The sequence below is a fragment of the Chelonia mydas genome, chromosome 13 (genome assembly GCF_015237465.2).
Source record: "Chelonia mydas isolate rCheMyd1 chromosome 13, rCheMyd1.pri.v2, whole genome shotgun sequence".
Classification (NCBI taxonomy): Eukaryota; Metazoa; Chordata; order Testudines; family Cheloniidae; genus Chelonia; species Chelonia mydas.
This window is the reverse complement of record NC_051253.2, coordinates 1,716,083-1,721,936: the sequence shown is the minus strand read 5'-3', so window position 1 is coordinate 1,721,936 and position 5,854 is coordinate 1,716,083.

The following is a 5,854-nucleotide window of genomic DNA, read 5'->3' as shown; positions in this document are numbered from 1 at the left end:
GTTCTTTCCATTTGCTTTTGGGTTTCTGAGCCTTTAGGACACACAAGGGTCACGTTCTCCAGCTTTACTCTGCGACCATTTATCTAGTTCTTCAAAAAGGAACTAGATAAGTTCCTGGAGGATAGGTCTATCAAGGCTATTAGCCAGGATGGGCAGGGATAGTGTCCCGAGCCTCTGTTTGCCAGAATCTGGGAATGGGCGACAGGGGATGAATCACTTGGTGATTCCCTGTTCTGTTCATTCCCTCTGGGGCACCTGGCACTGGCCACTGTCGGCAGACAGGACACTGGGCTAGATGGACCTTTGCTCTGACCCAGTATGGCCGTTCTTATGTTCTTATGTTCATGAGGGCTAGAAACTTACTTTTTTAAAACGAAGGCTGAAAGTCTCACATAGGCAGCTGACTCCAGGAGCTGGTGCTTTAAGGAAAGTTCCAAATTTGGTGAGACTGGCCGAAAAATTGCAAGAACTGGCAACATTGCAGTGGCTGAGTCTATTCCGCTTTGGAATATGACACTTCTGCAGCTTTTGGTTTTTAATTCTAGACATTTAGATCATGGTTTAAGCTTTGAAATCATTATTTTTCTTTGTTAAAGAGCCTGAGACACTTCTGGGAACGAGGTTGCTAAATGAGACCAGAGGCCCATTTTTAAAAGATAGTTAGGCACCTCAGATGCAGGGCGCTAGGCACTTAATCTCTTAATGGGATTTCCAAAAGGGCCTATCTGCATCTTTAGGCAAATAACTTTGAAAGTCTGGCCTTAGAACAGGGCTGGGCAAACTACGGCCCGTGGGATTGCCCCCCGTGGTGCCGCAGGCCCCGTGCCACTCTCAGAAGTGGCCGGCACCACGTCCCTGGGGCCCGGGGGAGGGGGACAGAGGGCTCCATGCATTGCCCTTGTCTCCAGGCACCGCCCCCTGCAGCTCCCATTGGCCAGGAACGGGGAACCGCAGCCAATGGGAGCTTCGGGGGAGGTACCTGGAGGCGTGGCATGGCGCCCTGAGCCCCCTCATATGCCCTGCACCCCTCCCCTGCCCCAATCCCTTGCCCTGAGCCCGTTCCTGCACACTGCATCCACCCCCACACCCTGCACTCCCTCCTGCACCCCAACCTCCTGCCCCGGCCCTGCATACAATTTTCCCACCCAGATGTAGCCCTCGGCCCAAACAGTTTGCCCACCCCGCCTTAGAAGATATAATGGAATGCAAAACCGTATTACATTGTTCATCCACTAGGTCGCACTTTATGTAAATACCTTATTTGAACGAACTCAGCCATACCTGGCAGCAGAGCCGTCCCTAGGGGATGGAAAATTGGGGCGACCGCTCCAGGCCCCGTGATTTGGTGGGCCCCGCGGGCCGGCGCGATTGGCCAGCACCGCATGGGGAGCCCCTTCCACCCGAGGGAGAGCAGCACCGCTGCAGACTCCCCAGCCCCAGGGAGGTGGGCAGCGTAGCCCCAGCCCCCTCTAGCCCAGTGGTGCCACCGAAGTGGGGCCTGGGGTGGGGGGCGGAGTGTGGGCTGGGCCACACCTGGCTGTTTGAGGAGGCACCGCCTTCCCCAGCCTCTCCTACCTGCCCCCGCCGCGCTGGTCCTGGAAGTGATGTCACCTCCACCCCAGACTCCGCACCCCTTAGGGACGGCCCTGCCTGGAAGAGCATTAAAGGATCTTATCACAAAACCATCTAGTGTGTATAAGTAAGCTCGGTGACCAGTCCATCTCTGGTACAGAAATACATGACATGGTGTCAGGAGTAAATTAAGGACAGACACAACGCCTGCAGACAGAAGGAACAGTGACAAAGGTTGCAGGATCTCATCAACATGGCACTCTTTGATGGCTCTGGGAACTTGAGCTTTGACAAACCTTCCCAATGGACAGAGTGGAAGCATACTGCTGGGGAGGGTCGCATGACTGTGTTTTGCAAGATTCTGAATTGCAAACAAACTCCACAGAGAAACTGGAGATATACAGATATCTTCCTTAATTTACATAGTATGGGGAAGAAGGCAGAGCATATCTTTAAATCCTTTGACTTTACTGAATACAATCACAAAGACTACTGGAAAGTTGCATACTTTATACCTCAGAGAAATGTGGTTTATGAAAGAGCATGTTTCCATCAGAGAATTCAAGAACCAGGGGAAAATGTTGAGTGTTTTATAGGAACTCTGCGTACATTGGCTGAAAACTGTGATTTTGGGAATGCAAAACATGAAAATATCTGAGACAGGCTGGTTATTGGGTTAACAGATAAAAACTTTTCAGACCAGCTACAACTGATGAGAGATTTAACCCTAGCCACATATTACAGAAAGCAAAGCAGTCTGTGCTGGTGAGACAGCAAAACCAAGAGCAACTTGCCAAACTTGAAAACCAAGAAACAAGCCTAGATGCTGTAAACAGATGCAGCAGGAGTGTTAAAAGTACTTACCATGAGACCCCAGAGGCAAGGAGAAAGAACTCCCAGGCTAAGAGGGACAAATTCTAGCCTACATGCACAAGGTGTGGAAAAAGTCATATCCCAAGAGATGACGCATGTCTAGCCGGAGACGCACCGTGATATACATGCACGAAATATGGACATTTTGCAGCTGTTTGCTACACCAAAGCAGTCAGGGAGTTGACACATATTCCAGACAATCAAGAGCTGTTGTTTCTGGGATCTATCGCTTGTGATACAACACAGCCTCCCCAGGGAGTGAAACTGAATATTTATGGCAAGACTATTGATTTCAAAACTGACTCAGGAATTGACATCACAGTCCTCTCAGAAGGGGCTTACAATCACCTTCAACCCCTCCCAGGGCTGAAGTCACCTGACTCCGCTCTGACTAGCCCTGCAGGTTTTCTGAACTGCATGGGCCAGTTCACCACTGGAACAACTTACAAAGACAAAAGCTTTGCATTCAGGGTGTATGTGACCAAAGGATCACAGACTAACAGCCTTCTCAGCTGCAGAATGGCAGCCACGATTGGGCTAGTGAGAAAGCAGGAAGAATTCAACGGAGGTTTTGATTACATTGGACTTTTGACAGGAGATCCAGTACAAATCAACTTACAAGACAATGCTGAGCCATACAGTGTAAAACACCTCTACCAGAGAGACCTTGGAAGAGACTAGCTGCAGCTATATGCACATTCAGAGGACATCATTACCTGGTGATTGTGGACTGTTTTTCCAGGCATATAGAAGAAATGTACCTGAAAGATGTAATGTGTGGCTGTATTACCAAGAAACTGAAGTGCACCATTGCTCACTTTGATATTCCAGAACCAATAGTGATGGGCAATGGACCACAATTCACTGCAGCAGAATTTAAATCACTCTGAATGAAACAGGATTTTGATCATATTACTAGCAGCCCACATCACCCACAAGCAAATGGAGAGGCTGAGAGAGCTGTACAGACAGCCAGGAAAATCCTACAGCAGGAAGACCCACTCCTTGCTCTCCTGAGTTACAGAGCACGATCAATAGCAGCTACTGGATACTGTCCAGCACAACTCCTGTGGGGAAGACAACTCAGAACTACTGTTCCAACTTTGGAAAAGAACCTATGTCCATAATGACCAGATATAAAGAGAGTAGGCCAATCAGATAAAATGGCTTAAAAGAGCTTATGGACACTTATATAACAGACATCACTCAGTCAGAGAACGGCCAGGTCTAGAACCTGGTGACCATGTACATGGAGAAAAAGGACAGACAACTCCAGCTGTCATAAAGAAAAAGAATTCCATGCTCAGATGGTATGTGATAAGCGACCCACAGTGGAGAGTTCACCAGAAGCCGTTGACATCTACAGTTTGTTCCTCAGACAGGACAATCAACAGAGCAAACTCAATAGACAGCAGATGCAGAACAAGACGCTGACGCCTGACGGATTCCAAACCAATCACAGCCAGTCATTGCAATTAATGGACAGCCAGATGAGCCAGTTGTTACGGGTTCAGGCTGTGTAATTAGAAAACTGGGACGATTCAGAGACACTTCACAAACCGATCCATACTGAACTTCGATGACAGCCTGATAGTGAAATACTGTAAAGGGCAGGATTGTCGAACTTGAAGGGGGAGATGTGACGGACACTGGGTGACACTGGTCAGCCACTAGGTGACAGTGTGTAAAATATCTTATGTGAGCTCACCTCCGCCAGCCCTGGGAGAGCAGTAAAGGATCTTATGATGAACACCTCTGTTGTGTACAAGTAAGTTCTGTAGCCAGTCCACCTCTTGTACAGACATACATGACAGATGATTGATAAGACAGACAGGCAGCATGGTCCAATGGAGAGACCACAGGATTGGGATGGGAGTCAGGAGACCTGGATAGGCTATTACCAGCAGGAGAGTGAGTTTGTGTGTGTGTGTTTTGGGGGGGAGGGTGAGAAAACCTGGATTTGTGCTGGAAATGGCCCACCTTGATTTTCATGCACGTTGTAAGGAGAGTGGTCACTTTGGATAGGCTATTACCAGCAGGAGAGTGAGTTTGTGTGTGTGGTTTTTGGAGGGGGGTGAGGGGGTGAGAGAACCTGGATTCCTGCAGGAAATGGCCCACCTTGATTATCATACACATTGTGAAGAGAGTGGTCACTTTGGATGGGCTATTACCAGCAAGAGAGTGAGTTTGTCTGTGGGGGGGGCGGAGGGTGAGAAAACCTGGATTTGTGCTGGAAATGGCCCATCTTGATGATCACTTTAGATAAGCTATTACCAGCAGGAGAGTGGGGTGGGAGGAGGTATTGTTTCATGGTGTCTGTGTATATAATAATGTCTTCTGCAATTTCCACAGTATGCATCCGATGAAGTGAGCTGTAGCTCACGAAAGCTCATGCTCAAATAAATTGGTTAGTCTCTAAGGTGCCACAAGTACTCCTTTTCTTTTTGCGAATACAGACTAACACGGCTGTTACTCTGAAATCTGATTCCAGCCACTGACTCACCATGTAATCTAGGGCAAGTCTCTGTGCCTGGATTTCCCCACCAGTAAATGGGGATAATGACACTCACCTTCTTTGAGATCAGTGGCTGGAAAGTGCTAAGTATGGACAGACAGACAGATTTCTCTATAACCCCGGTCATTGCAGAGCTGCTGCAGCATTCTGTATTAGGATTCTGCAGTGGTTTTCTCCCAGTACAGTTTTATGATGTATTTTTCCCAAAAAAGCTTTACTTCTGAAAATGCTCACCGAGAAACGGAGACCTGGATACTGTGCAGGGCAGAGACAGGGTTGTGTCCTGCCTGTGTGCAGGAGGGTCTCCTTTAATTGTCTTGCTTCACTCTTGCTTTCCTTCCCCATCATCTGAGTCACAGCTTGGACAGCCCTGAGCCTGTAAGTGGATTTTGCCACATTACAAAGGAAATGAGTGGCCGGTTAAGCAAAGCTAGTTCACCCAGGCAGGAGGGGAGATTTCAAGGCACTGGCTGGCACACCCCTTCCAGGAAGAGACAGAGAAAAAAACCACTTTGGAGGGAAATAGAACAGTTAGAAAAACAAGCCTGTGTGGGCGTCTTGTGTTCATCTTGGCAGGCACCACGGGCCAGATTCACCCCGGTGGGACCGCACTGAGTTCCACGGGCACGCACCAAGGATGGATTTGGCCGCTTGGTTTTAAGATGCTTCCCCTGCCTGTTTTGCTGGCACCCCAGTTCTTGTGCTGTGTGGGCATGAAGAAAGCCTGCCTCTGTGCACAACGGGAGCTGCTGTTCCTGGGGCCTGGCTCGCTCTGTGAATGTTTTGCAGATGAAGCAGCAAGGCGTGAGCTAGATTGAGTTTAAGACGTCTTTCCCAGACAGCCCCCTCCCTCCTTCCCCCTTTCCACTCCCTCCCCCTCCCCTTCACAAGCAG